Consider the following 13,396-nt stretch of genomic DNA (forward strand, 5'->3'; position numbering starts at 1 on the left):
TCTAATCTAATAATTTATAACATTTAAGGTATTACTTTATACATTGAAACCATTAATTTCTAACACTCAAACTATTAGTTTATAACATTTAAACTATTAATTTTTAACCTTTAAGCTATTAATTTATAACGTCTAAGCCATTAATTTATAACATTTAAGCAAATAATTAACAACGATTAAACTATTAATTTATAACAATCGAAACATTAATTGACAACATTTAAAACATTAATTTATAAGAATCAAACCATTCTTCAAGGAATCAATAAGTCTGTCGGTAATAGCCTAATAGATCGATAGATTTAACGAAGAAATATTTAACCGCGATTACAGCCAATTAGTTCATACTATTAGCTATATAATTAATAACTGTATCACGTACAGCAATGGAGGCGGTATTGAAGAAAAAAAAACATTTTATGTTACAACTATAACGAGTAGATTTATTCGTTTAATTTGAGAGGAATTAAAAAAGAACCTGAATGTTAAGTAAACATTAGGTAAGAATTTTAAATATCGCAAACAGAGATGTGGATGTTATTCAAGAAAAAAGAACATTTTATTTTTTAATTAGCACGAGTAAATGAACGAATATCGATAATATAATATAACGCTTAATATGAATTTTATCTGTCTAATTATTTAATACCTTAACTTAATTCACAGTAACGTCATCGACTGCCGTTAGGCCTTTTTCCCTTTTTGTTCAAACTAATTGATAGTCGAAAACTAGTATCAAAGAAGAGTGAATTTAGTCTTAGTTTGTAGAAACTATAAAAATGGGATAAATGGATATCGTATTAAATCGTTAAAGACGCCAATTTACGTTAAAAATTAAGAAATTGTTCAATTTGACTTTGTTATAATGGAAAAACCGCCTGCTGCTACGTCAAAACATCGTTACCGTTTGATTAACATCCCGACACCTTGACAAGTCATATAAGGAACACGCAAGTCACGCGCGAGCTTTTTCGTGCCTGAACTCCCGGAGAGTGAACATCGAAAGGAAACTTAAACATAAGGTAAATAAAAAAAAATATCAAATAATAACATTGAAACTTGTAATTTATAACGTTTATGCCATTAATTAACAACACTTAAGCAATTAATTTATAACATTTAAGCAATTAATTTATAACATTTAAGCAATTAATTTATAACATTTAAGCTATTAATTTATAACATTTAAGCTATTAATTTATAACATTTAAGCTATTAATTTATAACATTTAGGCTATTAATTTACAACACTTCAGCAATTAATTTATAACCTTTAAGCTATTAATTTATAACATTTAAGCTATTAATTTATAACATTTAGGCTATTAATTTATAACATTTAAGCTATTAATTTATAACATTAAAGCAATTAATTTATAACATTTAAACTGTTAATTTATAACATTTAAGCTATTAATTTATAATACTTAAGCTATTAATTTATAACATTTAAGCTATTAACTTATAACACTTAAGCTATTAAGTTATAACATTTAAGCTATTAATTTGTAACATTTAGGCCATTAATTTATAACATTTAAGCTATTAATTTATAACATAACAGCAATTAATTTATAACATTTAAACTGTTAATTTATAACACTTATGCTATTCATTTATAACGTCTAAGCCATTAATTTACAACATTTAAACTATTACTTTACACATTTAAACCATTAATTTCTAACATTCGAACTATTAATTTATAACATTTAACCTATTAATTTGTAACATATAATCTATTAACTTACAACAATTCGACCATTAAGTAACAACATTCAAAACATTTATTTTAACATTTAAACTATTAATTAACAACATTCGAAATATTTATTTACTACATTTAAACCATTAATTTATAACATTTAAACTATTACTTTATAGCATTTGCCCTATTAATTAATAACAATTAAGCTATTAATTTATTAGAATCAGTACATTAATTAACGACATTTTAACCATTACTTCAGAATAATTGAGGCATTAATTTATTATATTTAAGCCATTACTTAATAACAATTATATCATTAATTTATAACAATCAAACCATTAATTAACAACTTTTAAACCATTACTTAATAGCAATTAAAGCATCAATTTATAATATTTAAACCACTAATTTATAACATTTGAACAACGAGATCATGGTAAAAACTGTTCCAACACAATCTAGTTTAGATCATTCAAAACTGTCTCGATGATCTAGACCGGACTAATACCTCCCGATGGGTGGGACGTCGTGGGCAAACGCGGGGTATTGGCGCTTTGGCCTTAATTATTCATAAGGTAAATACAGATGTAAAGTGTATTGTGATTCTATTCGGTACAATGATCCATCTTGGAACGAAAAATAAAAATCTCTTTTCTCTTCATCCCCTTGCTTACTACACAGAAAAAATTGTCCTCGTTATTTTTCGCTTCGCGGTCGCTTAATTCTTTCACACTGTCGCGTGGTATACTCCCATATCTCTTTACGCAGGCCCATGGTTAAGTAGAGACGGTACTCGATATTCTGCCAATAGGTTGAATATCGAGATCGATGTATAAAGTTAAATAACCCATGGGCGGGTCTCTTGCGTAGTCACCTCCTCGTGGTGAGACCTGGTAATTGGCATCGTTTTCCAAAAAATTAATCCGTTGATTAATCTTTGGAAAACGATGCCAAGCTAAGAACTACGCACCAGTCCGGTTTGGATCTCCAAATGCCGCCAAAAGAATTTTGGATGATCTGGACTGGACTGCAACGTGGGACACCGTTGGACGACGCTGGACGACGTTGGACATCGTGGGACACCGTGGGACACCGTGGGACACCGTGGGACACCGTGGGACACCGTGGGACACCGTGGGACACCGCGGGGACACCGTGGGACACCGTTGGACATCGTGGGACACCGTCGGACATCGTGGGACACCGTGGGACAACGTGGGACACCGTGGGACAACGTGGGACAACTTGGGACAACGTGGGACAACGTGGGACAACGTGGGACAACGTGGGACAACGTGGGACAACGTGGGACAACGTGGGACAACGTGGGACACCGTTGGACACCGTGGGATATGTCTTGTCTCTCAAATCCATTCTGAGCCCATTCTGTATAATGGTACTTATCTGACTTGGAATCTAGTATAAAAATTGATTCTTCTTTTGCATTGAATCTTGTGGTTATTTTGTGCACGGGAGTGCGTTGCGTAAGTTCATTGATTCTTTGGAAAGATCGCGAACGAACGAGTTCGCGCCGCGATTTTTCTTTCATTGTCTGTTTGTTCGGGCTTCTTCTTAGTTTCCCATTTTTAAGAGAAAATTATTGCGGTCCTGTTAGAGTTTATAACTTTTCGATATATTCAAAAGTTTTGAGCCGCGAAAATAGAACGTTAAACAGTTTAGAACAATGACTCGAATGTCCCTTTTTCAGAACACGAAATTGTGTATGCAGTGTCAGTAGGTTCGGTTAAACAAATTATTGTTTTGTTTCCGATATATGAGATCATTCTCTAATTTCAAACGAATTTTTAATAAGTTATTTTATTGTTTCAAATTGAGTTATATCTCAATAATTCACTTATGGAATTCAATTTTTTTTTGTTGTATTATGTGTATTTGCTTCAGTTAACGTCATAAACTTGCAACATAGTAACAGTTAGATTCAAATACCTCGAAACAAGTATTCTTTAAACATATTTAGTGGCGAACTTTTGAATTCTTGCAAATATTTTCCAATATTTATAACAGGCGACTATAGTGTATTAGTGCAATGTATATTTCGTATTTTAATAACGAAAATTCACAGTATATATTCTAATTGCGAACAGTATAATTCTTGAAATCGATTGCATTGCATTCACGGTATTCGTAAGCATTTGTTTGCTATCGAGAAATATCTCACAATTTTCAACTTATAGTTTCATACTTGTACCAGTTTCTTAATAATAATTTTTAAGTGTAAAGAAATAGCAGTATTTTCTAAATAAACGTTCAATAGGAAAAAGGAGAAAATTGTCGAAACAACGTTTCGCTTCTTTTCCACCCCCCCCCACCTCCGGCCCTAAACTGCTTTATTTTCAGGAAATATTTGTGACCGCGCGCAATGCGGTTGTAGAGTCAGTGTTTGCTACGCAATAGTTTCTTTTCAATTTTTTAAAATCACGATATTTTTGATTAAATTCGATCAAATAATCACACGCGAAAGTAATAAAATTTTATCAATTAAATTTGTACGCGATATTAGAGTCCTTGTTCGTCGATCATAATTTAAGCGGTCGTGGTAACGTAGTCTTTTATTTTTTTTTTTTTTATATTTATTGTTTCGAATATTCGTTTTCGGTATTAGAGTCAGTGCCTTCCTCAAGAGGATAAAGCCTCTCCTGGAACTCAAGAATGTAAGTAGTTTTATATATTGTATTTCAACTTGTCCTATTTATTATATTTTGTTTGAAATATTGTTAATTATAAAATAAGAATGGTTGATAACTTAAAAAGCTGTAAATGTTCTCTTTAATTGAAATACAGCTTAAAGTCTTGATTTTTATATTTTAGACTTTCATATTAGAGTTTTAGTTTTTATACTTACCAAAGTTTATTAGAATTTCAATCTTTATTACTACTAATATTACTAAAGTTAATAAACCTTCATTTTTCATTATCTTCAACTTTTTAAATAATCAGCAATCACTCATCGTGTTTTGCTCTGTAACAGATTGTTCGCAACCTCCATTTCCAACACTGGACCTTACACGGTTCCTGCCTGATGTTAGTCTCCCTGATTATCCGCAGCATCCATGGTACGTCTTCTGTTTCTCCGCTTCGAACGGTGAGTCGCATGCATTTTTGTTCCTCCGGTCACTCAATCATGTCGTAGGATGAAAGGTCCAAATCGGCACGGGTGACCGGTTGTATTACGTAGAATTTTTTTGCGAGCATAGTGACCGCGGGTATTTTTTATACCCGTGAGTAGTAACACTCATTTTTTCAAATTTATTAGTTTAGGATAGGTCTTCTCGCACATCGCGATTATAATAATTAGTTTTTTAATAATTAGGTTAAACATATACACTCGAGAATATATTCGTGTTATTTATAAATGTGCATGTTAATATTTTGTATGAATATTTGCAAATGGCAAATATCTACACGAATATACCTGTATGACATACATATACTTGATCTTAAGTAATGAATTAATCGTGACAATATTAAGTCACGATCGTTTATTTCATTTCGGTTAGAATTTAAAATATGAGTCAAAATTCATTTTTTTCCGTACAAAAATGTGCAAAATTTTACGTGCAAGAAGACACTTCGCGACAGGCAGATTTTTTAATCAAAGCAATAATTTTGAACACTGCTTCTGCACTTTCGAGTATATGCTTTGATAAAGAGATCGCCTGAGATTATTTCTTTCTTAGTAATATATTTAGAGTCAATAATTCTATTTGCATGAGTCTCAGTCTTTTTCTACTAACGCTACTTTTTTCGAAATATTAAAATTTTGTTCTAATTTATTAAATTAATAAAGTAGAGTTACTTAGTTACTATTAAATTAATAAAGTAAATTTAATCAGATGCAAAGTAGTAAAATATAAACTCAAAGAACGTTAGTCCGTTAAATAAAAATTACACAAACTAATCATCTTTTTAGATCAGGATTTTCAGGTTTAACCCTTTCCGTGCCCATTGTCAGGATCTCATTCACGTGCCCAGGTGCTACTTGAATGGGAGAAAGACATTGGGCACGATGACCTAGAATTAAGTAATGTAATAATTTCTCAGCGACTGACCATGCGTTAGTGTATCGTGCACGACGTATTTTCCACATTATGTGTGTGTGTGTGTTGTTAGGTCGTGGAATTGCGTCGCTTTTTCTCATTCCTTAAAACTTGAAATATTAAAAATGTCGAGACATATATCGATTCAATTTACGTCTCGATACAATTAGAATTTCTGATAATATCATCCACGCGACTAAGTGTACTCATACTCTTAATATCGCTATCAATCGCAATTATAATTCCAAGTTTACTTATATCTATTTTAAAAATATAATTTTCTCAAACGTGTTTTATCACGTATTACGCAATGGTCACTAGCCTTCGTCAGTCGATTTCAGGAAAAAGGTACGTACCTTAGAGTGTGAATGTTGTATTAAGCTCGGGTGTCGGAGGCGTCCCGGGACGTCCTCTCTAGTGTAGGACCTTTGCGCCCGGGTGGTATGTGTGAGAACCGTGGAGTGAGTGTGTTGGTGTGCATGTTTTGCCATTTTTTAAATATAGCGTTAGGTAGGATAGGTAGTATACTTTCTGGTATGTCTGTTAATTATAAGTAGGTAGGGCCGGGCAGGTTGGCACAGTCTCTAGTCGGGTAGGCTCGTTTTCGTGTGACCAACCTGTTTCTGGCAATCTAATTTGAAAAATCGACGGTGAAACTGGCACGAGTAGAGCATGCACTCGTCTCTGGTTTTGCCTTTCGATTTTTCGAATTTCGCGGTCGCGGTCGCGAATGGTCTCGAAACGAACGTTTATTGCTCGAGCACGCACATGCGAGTGAGCAACGATCACTGTTGTGATCGTTGGTCAGTCCATATGCACTTCCATCAGCTTCCGCGGTTTATATTTTTATTTTATAAGTTTTTTTTTTGTTTGCGATTTAGAAGTCTCGAGCTTAGATTTAAGTTTCAGCGGGCATTGCGCCCGAAGAAAGAAGAGGCTATATGCTGAAGAGGCCCGGCAAACTGCCACTCAAGAGGGCAACTACTAATGGCTCCCCATCCTCTGGGTCATCCAGAGCATGGGAAGTCATTATTGTTACTACTTTGTCACTATGCTCGATTTTAGTATTAGTAGTAGTAGTAGTAGTAGTAGTAGTAGTAGTAGTCTTTGTTTTTTTGGCCGATGTATATATCGGTCCATCGTCCCATTGGGCAAATCGCGATTTTTCTTATTAGTGTTTCGACAAGTTAATTACGGGTTGTATTAGAGTTACGAAATAATATTGCTATTTTTCATTAGTGTGGCGAGAGAATGATTACGGTTTGAATTAGAGTTGCGATAAAATGATAATCGCGTTTGTTTTAGAGTTGCGAATTACGATATCGCGATTGTCTTTTGCAATTTTTAGAATTTTTTCTGTTTTTCTGTTTAAGTTGCAATACTAGGATATTTAAAGTAGCTTTTTCAAATAGTAAATAGTAATTTTCATTAAATTCACTTTAAGAATTAGCGTTGCGACATTGTTCCATCGCGAGTTCTACTTATTTTTCCTATTAGCGTTGCGATAATGAATGCTCGCGTTTTGTTAAGTAGAGTTGCGTTCACAAACTGCCCAAACCCTCCGACTGCATTTGTCGGACACTGCTCCTGGATCACATGTACAGCCTAAAGAGCTGTACAAGTGTGATCGTTCATCCGCAACCTCCTAAATGGTTGCACTGCGATCTCTCGCTATTAGTGTTGCGTATTGCTTAAATACGAGTGCGTAGATTTATACTTATTAGCGTTGCGTATCAGATATCGGGAATTTTCAGATTTTTCTTTCTTTTTCTTTTTAATAGTAGATTAATTGATATTGCAGATATAACGAAGCACTCGTCGCGTTTGATTTTGAGAATTTTCTGCTTCATAAATATTAGTAGTAAATTAGCGTTGCGAAACAAGAATATTCAGTTCCACTCTCGACGTGTTGATCGGGTTTATATAGAGTGGAAGACGATTGAATTTTAGTAGCCCTTCTGGCTACTGCTTTGTTTCTTTTTCAGCGCCCCTTATTAATGCGCCCCTTATTACTACGTTTATTACTGAAAATACTGCTATAAGACATATTCCTTTGTCAGCGTTAACGTTACCATGACTGCTAAAATACAGAACTTTATTACGAATGTATAATATATATATATTTACATGTATGAAATTGTGAGCGATTTCATGCGCAACAAAGTATTATAATGAAATATCTTAATGTTGCTATGAAGGCTTGAAATATTTTTTAAAATTTAATTCATTGCAATTGGAATTAGTGCCGGTGATTGTTCGTTCTTAGAACCATAACTTTTAGAATTTTTTCGACCGCGATATTTTCACTTCAATCTTTTAACAGTAATGTAGAATTTTATAAATATTCGAATTTCATTTGCACGAAACAAAAGTTTCGTCACAAAACAAAGACATCGTCACGTTTGTAGCAAAAATTCTGCAAAAAATGACTTATGCACATACCTTTCGGTTTATTATGTTGCAAATCACTATGTGGTTGTAGAAAATAACAGATACTGTTAAAAGTTAAAAGATAAAGCAAGTGATTGTATAATAACCGGGGTTTCTCTCATCTTAGTTATTCCAAATGAACTTTTCGATTTTTAATTCAGTTTAAATTCAATTACTTAAAATTCTTGTTTCCAACGTAACCCTAGTTTCGATTAAAAGATACACATGATTCTCTATATTTGCTAAAATTCAATCAATAGTAATTTGATCTATAATTGACCATTATTAATAGTTTATTTTTCATAAAATGTTTCATAAAATGTTCTCGTTTTAAAGATGTCTGTTTCTTCCATATACCAAATCCAGTAAATGAGTTTGTTTCAGATTTATCAATTTACAGAAAATACGTTTCAGTTACATATATGAACATTTCATAGCATATTAAATATGTATGCTAGATGCCCAAATGATTTTTCTACGATCGTCTGATTGTTCAGGCTTCTTCCCGTTTTCCCATTTTTAAAAGAAGCATATCGCGGTCACGTTGGAGTATATAACTTTTCGATATCTTCATAAGTTTAGTACAACGAGTCGCATGTCTCTTTTGCAAAACTCTAAATTGTATATACAGTGTCAGTACTTTCATTTCCTTTCTGTGGTTCCAAGTTAGACATAAGTACCATTGATACCGAATGTTGTCAGTACGGTTGCGAATTATTGTACAATGTTTGTACCGATCGATGTAATTGTTTTCGCAGATTAATCAGTTGATTAATTTTCAGAAAACGACTACATTGATAAGTACAAACATTGCACAATAATTCGATACCAAGCTCAGAATCACGCTAATACAGTCCATTTTGGATTACGAAAAGCCACGAAGAGAATTTTGGATAATCTAAACTGGACTGCAACGTGGGACGACATTGGACACCGTGGGACATCGTGGGACATCGTGGGACACCGTTGGACATCGTGGGACACCGTTGGACATCGTGGGACACCGTTGGACATTGTGGGACACCGTTGGACATCGTGGGACACCGTTGGACATCGTGGGACACCGTTGGACATCGTGGGACACCGTTGGACACCGTGGGACAACGTGGGACAACGTGGGACAACGTGGGACAACGTGGGACAACGTGGGACAACGTGGGACAACGTGGGACATCGTGGGACCTCGTGGGACATCGTGGGACATCGTGGGACACCGTTGGACATCGTGGGACACCGTGGGACACCGTGGGACATCGTGGGACATCGCGGGACACCGTTGGACATCGTGGGACACCGTTGGACATCGTGGGACACCGTTGGTCCAGTGTAGATCACCAAAAAACGCGAAAAGAATTTTGGATAATCTACACTGGACTGCACCGTGGGACACCGTGGGACACCGTGGGACACCGTGGGACATCGTGGGACACCGTTGGACATCTTGGGACATCGTGGGACACCGTTGGACATCGTGGGACACCGTTGGACATCGTGGGACACCGTTGGACATCGTGGGACATCGTGGGACACCGTTGGACATCGTGGGACACCGTTGGACATCGTGGGACACCGTTGGACATCGTGGGACACCGTTGGACATCGTTGGTCCAGTGTAGATCACCAAAAAACGCGAAAAGAATTTTGGATAATCTACACTGGACTGCACCGTGGGACACCGTGGAACACCGTGGGACACCGTGGGACACCGCGGGACATCGTGGGACACCGTTGATCCAGTGTAGATCTCCAAAAAACGCGAAAAGAATTTTGGATAATCTACACTGGACTGCACCGTGGGACATCGTGGGACATCGTGGGACACCGTGGGACACCGTGGGACACCGTGGGACACCGTTGGTCCAGTGTAGATCACCAAAGAACGCGAAAAGAATTTTGGATAATCTACACTGGACTGCACCGTGGGACACCGTGGGACACCGTTGGTCCAGTGTAGATCACCAAAAAACGCGAAAAGAATTTTGGATAATCTACACTGGACTGCACCGTGGGACACCGTGGGACACCGTGGAACACCGTGAGACACCGTTGGTCCAGTGTAGATCACCAAAAAACGCGGAAAGAATTTTGGATAATCTACACTGGACTGCACCGTGGGACATCGTGGGACACCGTTGGACACCGTGGGACACCGTGCGACACCGTGCGACATCGCGGGACACCGTGCGACACCGTGGGACACCGTTGGTCCAGTGTAGATCTCCAAAAAACGCGAAAAGAATTTTGGATAATCTACACTGGACTGCACCGTGGGACGCCGTGGGACACCGTTGGACATCGTGGGACACCGTGGGACACCGTGGGACACCGTGGGACACCGTGGGACACCGTGGGACACCGTGGGACACCGTGGGTCACCGTGGGACATCGTGGGACACCGTGGGACACCGTTGGTCCAGTGTAGATCACCAAAAAACGCGAAAAGAATTTTGGATAATCTACACTGGACTGCACCGTGGGACATCGTGGGACACCGTTGGACATCGTGGGACACCGTGGGACACCGTGGGACACCGTTGGTCCAGTGTAGATTTCCAAAAACGCGAAAAGAATTTTGGATAATCTACACTGGACTGCACCGTGGGACACCGTTGGACATCGTGGGACACCCCGGGACACCGCGGGACACCGTTGGTCCAGTGCAGATCACCAAAAAACGCGAAAAGAATTTTGGATAATCTACACTGGACTGCACCGTGGGACACCGTGGGACACCGTGGGACATCGTGGGACATCGTGGGACACCGTTGGACACCGTGGGACACCGTTGGACAACGTGGGACAACGTGGGACACCGTGGGACACCGTGGGACACCGTGGGACACCGTGGGACACCGTGGGACACCGTGGGACAACGCGGGACAACGTGGGACAACGTGGGACACCGTGGGACACCGTTGGTCCAGTGTAGATCACCAAAAAAAGCGAAAAGAATTTGGGATAATCTACACTGGACTGCACCGTGGGACATCGTGGGACACCGTTGGACACCGTGGGACACCGTGGGACACCGTGGGACACCGCGGGACACCGTGGGACACCGTTGGTCCAGTGTAGATCTCCAAAAAACGCGAAAAGAATTTTGGATAATCTACACTGGACTGCACCGTGGGACGCCGTGGGACACCGTTGGACATCGTGGGACACCGTGGGACACCGTGGGACACCGTTGGTCCAGTGTAGATTTCCAAAAACGCGAAAAGAATTTTGGATAATCTACACTGGACTGCACCGTGGGACACCGTTGGACATCGTGGGACACCCCGGGACACCGCTGGACACCGTTGGTCCAGTGTAGATCACCAAAAAACGCGAAAAGAATTTTGGATAATCTACACTGGACTGCACCGTGGGACACCGTGGGACACCGTGGGACATCGTGGGACATCGTGGGACACCGTTGGACATCGTGGGACACCGTTGGACATCGTGGGACACCGTTGGACATCGTGGGACACCGTTGGACATCGTGGGACATCGTGGGACACCGTGGGACACCGTTGGTCCAGTGTAGATCACCAAAAAACGCGAAAAGAATTTTGGATAATCTACACTGGACTGCACCGTGGGACACCGTGGGACACCGTGGGACACCGTGGGACATCGTGGGACATCGTGGAACACCGTTGGACATCGTGGGACACCGTCGGACACCGTGGGACATCGTGGGACACCGTGGGACACAGTTGGTCCAGTGTAGATCACCAAAAAACGCGAAAAGAATTTTGGATAATCTACACTGGACTGCACCGTGGGACACCGTGGGACACCGTTGGTCCAGTGTAGATCACCAAAAAACGCGAAAAGAATTTTGGATAATCTACACTGGACTGCACCGTGGGACACCGTGGGACATCGTGGGACACCGTGGGACACCGTTGGTCCAGTGTAGATCACCAAAAAACGCGAAAAGAATTTTGGATAATCTACACTGGACTGCACCGTGGGACACCGTGGGACAACGTGGGACACCGTGGGACAACGTGGGACACCGTGGGACATCGTGGGACACCGTGGGATACCGTGGGACATCGTGGGACATCGTGGGACACCGTTGCACATCGTGGGACACCGTTGGACATCGTGGGACATCGTGGGACACCGTGGGACACCGTTGGTCCAGTGTAGATCACCAAAAAACGCGAAAAGAATTTTGGATAATCTACACTGGACTGCACCGTGGGACATCGTGGGACACCGTTGGACATCGTGGGACACCGTGGGACACCGTGGGACACCGTTGGTCCAGTGTAGATTTCCAAAAACGCGAAAAGAATTTTGGATAATCTACACTGGACTGCACCGTGGGACACCGTTGGACATCGTGGGACACCCCGGGACACCGCGGGACACCGTTGGTCCAGTGTAGATCACCAAAAAACGCGAAAAGAATTTTGGATAATCTACACTGGACTGCACCGTGGGACACCGTGGGACACCGTGGGACATCGTGGGACATCGTGGGACACCGTTGGACACCGTGGGACACCGTTGGACAACGTGGGACAACGTGGGACACCGTGGGACACCGTGGGACACCGTGGGACACCGTGGGACACCGTGGGACACCGTGGGACAACGCGGACAACGTGGGACAACGTGGGACACCGTGGGACACCGTTGGTCCAGTGTAGATCACCAAAAAAAGCGAAAAGAATTTTGGATAATCTACACTGGACTGCACCGTGGGACATCGTGGGACACCGTTGGACACCGTGGGACACCGTGGGACACCGTGGGACACCGCGGGACACCGTGGGACACCGTTGGTCCAGTGTAGATCTCCAAAAAACGCGAAAAGAATTTTGGATAATCTACACTGGACTGCACCGTGGGACGCCGTGGGACACCGTTGGACATCGTGGGACACCGTGGGACACCGTGGGACACCGTTGGTCCAGTGTAGATTTCCAAAAACGCGAAAAGAATTTTGGATAATCTACACTGGACTGCACCGTGGGACACCGTTGGACATCGTGGGACACCCCGGGACACCGCTGGACACCGTTGGTCCAGTGTAGATCACCAAAAAACGCGAAAAGAATTTTGGATAATCTACACTGGACTGCACCGTGGGACACCGTGGGACACCGTGGGACATCGTGGGACATCGTGGGACACCGTTGGACATCGTGGGACACCGTTGGACATCGTGGGACACCGTTGGACATCGTGGGAC

The sequence above is a fragment of the Bombus terrestris genome, chromosome 9, assembly GCF_910591885.1.
Source record: "Bombus terrestris chromosome 9, iyBomTerr1.2, whole genome shotgun sequence".
Taxonomy (NCBI): domain Eukaryota; kingdom Metazoa; phylum Arthropoda; class Insecta; order Hymenoptera; family Apidae; genus Bombus; species Bombus terrestris.